Genomic DNA, 3,910 nt, shown 5'->3' on the forward strand with positions numbered 1-3,910 from the left:
CAGAAGTTCAAGATTAAGCTTCTTCAATGTCCACACAGCCTTGTGCTCAAGTTTCACCGGAAGGTGACAAGCTTTCCCGAACACTAATTGGTATGGAGATATACCAATCGGTGTTTTGTAAGCCGTCCTATAAGCCCAAAGAGCATCATCCAGTTTCTTTGACCAATCCGTCTGGTTGGCATTCACTGTCTTTGACAAAATACTCTTGATCTCCCGGTTGGAGACTTCCACTTGCCCGTTTGCTTGAGGATGATAGGGGGTTGAGACTTTGTGAGTGAAACCATACTTGGTGAGTAAGGTATCAAAAGCTTTGTTGTAAAAGTGCGATCCCCCATCACTAATAATGGCCCTTGGAGTACCGAATCTTGTGAAGATGTTCTTTTTTCAAAAATACCACCACACTTCGAATTTTATTGTTGGGTAAAGCCACGGTTTCAACCCACTTTGACACATAATCCACAGCTACCAAAATATAAGTGTTCCCACAACAGCTCATGAACGGACCCATGAAATCAATGCCCCACGCATAAAAAATATCAATCTCCAAGATGTTGGTGAGAGGCATCTCATTTTTCTTAGAAATCCCACCGGCCCTTTGACATTCATCACAACGCTTGACGAGATCGCTAGCGTCCTTGTAAAGAGTAGTCCAATAAAATCCACAACTCAACACTTTTGTTGCCGTTCTAGCTCTACCATGGTGACCACCATATGGTGAAGAGTGACAAGCCTTAAGAATTTCCACTTGTTCCTCCTCCAGTACACATCATCGAATCACACCATCGGTACAAATCCGGAAGAGATACAACTCATCCCAATAATAGTCAAGGCAATCCCGTTTGAGCTTCTTCCTTTGGTTTGAAGAGAACTCATTCGGTACAATACCACTCACAAGATAATTTGCTAAGTTGGCGAACCATGGCATCCCGATCATTGAAATGGATAGAAGTTGATCGTTGGGGAAGGAATCATTTATCTCAAGGCCGTCATATAGCCTCCCCTCCTCCTCCTCCAAACGAGACAAGTGGTCTGCCATTTGGTTTTCACTACCCTTGCGGTCTTGAATCTCTAGATCAAACTCTTGCAATAGAAGCACCCACTGCATTAACCTTGCCTTTGAATCCTTCTTTCTCATTAAGTACCGAAGCGTCACATGATCGGTGTGGACAATCACCTTTGTACCCATCAAATACGGGCGGAACTTCTCCATAGCAAAAACAATAGCAAGTAGCTCTTTTTCAGTCACTGTGTAGTTGACTTGGGCATCATTCATGGTCTTGCTAGCATAGTATACCGGATGGAAGATTTTGTTGATATGTTGACCCAAAACTGCTCCAACCGCCACATCACTTGCATCACACATGAGCTCGAAAGGCAATCTCCAATCCGGTGCGGTGATAATAGGAGTAGTAGTCAATTTGAACTTGAGCAATTCGAATGCCTTCATACAGTCCTCGTTGAAATGGAACTTAGCATCCTTCTCCAACAGTTTACACAAAGGTTCACCACTTTGGAAAAATCCTTGATGAATCGCAGATAGAACCCTGCATGACCCAAGAAGCTCCTCACTCCCTTCATGGATGTAGGTGGTGGGAGTTTAGAGATCACCTCTATTTTGGCCTTGTCGACCTCAATACCATACTTTGAAATTTTGTGGCCGAGGACAATGCCTTCCTCGACCATGAAGTGACATTTCTCCCAATACAAAACCAAGTTTGTCTCCTCACATCTTGCCAAGACTTTATCCAAGTTGTTCAAGCAATCATCAAAAGAATTTCTGACCACAGAAAAGTTATCCATGAAGACCTCAAGAAAATCCTCCACCATGTCGGTGAAGATAGCCATCATACACCGTTGAAAAGTCGCCGGTGCATTGCATAACCCAAATGGCATTCGCGAGAATGTGAAAGTACCATAGGGACATGTGAAAGTAGTCTTCTCTTGGTCCTCCGGAGCAATAAGAATTTTATTGTAGTCGGAATATCCATCAAGGAAACAATAGAAATCTCGACCGGCCAACCTATCAAGCATTTGATCAAGGAATGGGAGAAAGAAATTACATCTTGCACAAATTAAATCATTATCCACAATTCTTCTTAGGTTTGATGTTGTTGCCTCCCCACCTTTTTCACTCCTTGTGTTTACGTCCATGGCATTTCCCGTGTTGTTCCCACCCTTCGGGTTCACCACCGTGTCACTAGGTAGTGCACCCTTAGGACGAGTGTTAAAAGCTTGTGAGATTTTCCCTAATTGAACCTCCAAATTGCAGATTGAAGTGTTGTGATAGGCTAGTTGAGTATCAGAGTTAGCATTTTTCTCCATCATTTGTTTGAACATATTTTCAATCCATACCATCTCATTATTGGAAGAGCTAGAACCATGAGACGGATAAGGAGGCAGGTTGCTTGGTTGTTGATACATCGGGGTCCTTTGAAAGCCCGATCCCCGATTCCCTTGGTTATTATTCCAACCCCCTTGGTTGTTGCCTCCCAAATATCCTTGATTGTTGCCACCCCAATTGCCTTGGTTGCCTTGATTATTCTAATTGCTTTGATTATTGTTATTGTTCCAATTACCTTGGTTATTGTTACCACCACTCCAATTGCCTTGGTGGTTTTGATTGTTCCAATTTCCTTGAGATCGCCATTGTTGTTGATTCGGGCCTGAGAGTTGTTTCCTTTCCCTTGGTAGTTGTTCACATATTGCATTTCTTCCTCTTGCTCATTGTATGATTCGTCTTGGTCAAACCTACTATCATCTTGCACAAATTGTTCCGCACGGTTTTGTACTTGTTGACCCCTTTGCCTTCGCTTGTTTACCATCATGTTGATACCTTCCATTGAATTTACTTGCTTAGGACCTTAAACTTGTTGAAGTTGAGCTTTGGCTAATTGATTCATTGTTGTGGTCAACTCGGCAATTGCTTGCCCATGATCATGCAATTCTTTGTGTAGGTGAATCACATTTAGATCACCTTGAGAAACATTAGCTCTACTTTGCCATGCCGATGAAGTATCCGCCATTTTATCTAAAATCTCGCAAGCTTCGTCATATGGTGTTGTCATGAAATTCCCACCGGCAAGTTGGTTGACCACACATTGATTGGTAGTATTGATCCCCCTATATAAGGTTTGTTGAATCATAGCCTCAGTCATGTCATTATTCGGGCACTTTTTCACCATAGTATGGTACCTCTCCCAAATCTCGTGCAAAGGCTCATTGGGTTTTTGCTTGAATGCTAGAATCTCGTCTCGAAGAGTAACCATATGTCCGGGAGAAAAGAACTTGGCAATGAATTTTTCCGTCAATTCATTCCATGTATGGATAGAATGGTTTGGCAATCTTTCTAACCAATCCAAGGCTTTCCCCCATAGAGAGAAGGGATATAGCCTCAACCTTAGAGCATCCTCGGAGACGTTGGTCTGTTTACTCCCCCAGCAAGTGTCCACAAACCCCTTCAAGTATTTGTATGCATTTTGACTCAGAACCCCGATGAAGAATCCTCGTTGCTCTAGCAATGTGAGCATAACATTGGTGATTTGGAAGTTGCCCGCCCTAATACGGGGCGGGACTATGGCACTTGCGTATCCTTCATTTGGCAACACCCGATGTGGAGCCTCTCTTGGTGGAGGTGGGGGTGGGACAAGAATATGTTTCTGAGGTGGTCGGCCTCGCCTATTTGCTTGAGGTTCAATAGCAACCTCATCACCTTGGTCATCGTCCACTTCCTCCCCCAAAGGAAAGTTTCCGAGAGGACCATTGTTGAGAGCCATTTTTGTACCTACAATAGATTTAGAAAAAGGTTAGTAACTTAGAAGGAAAAGAAGACCAGCCACACACAAAACCAAATATATAACTAAATCCGTTTTTAGCTCCCCAGCAACGGCGCCAAAAATTTATGTCGCCCAAA

The sequence above is a fragment of the Nicotiana tabacum genome, chromosome 4, assembly GCF_000715075.1.
Source record: "Nicotiana tabacum cultivar K326 chromosome 4, ASM71507v2, whole genome shotgun sequence".
Taxonomy (NCBI): domain Eukaryota; kingdom Viridiplantae; phylum Streptophyta; class Magnoliopsida; order Solanales; family Solanaceae; genus Nicotiana; species Nicotiana tabacum.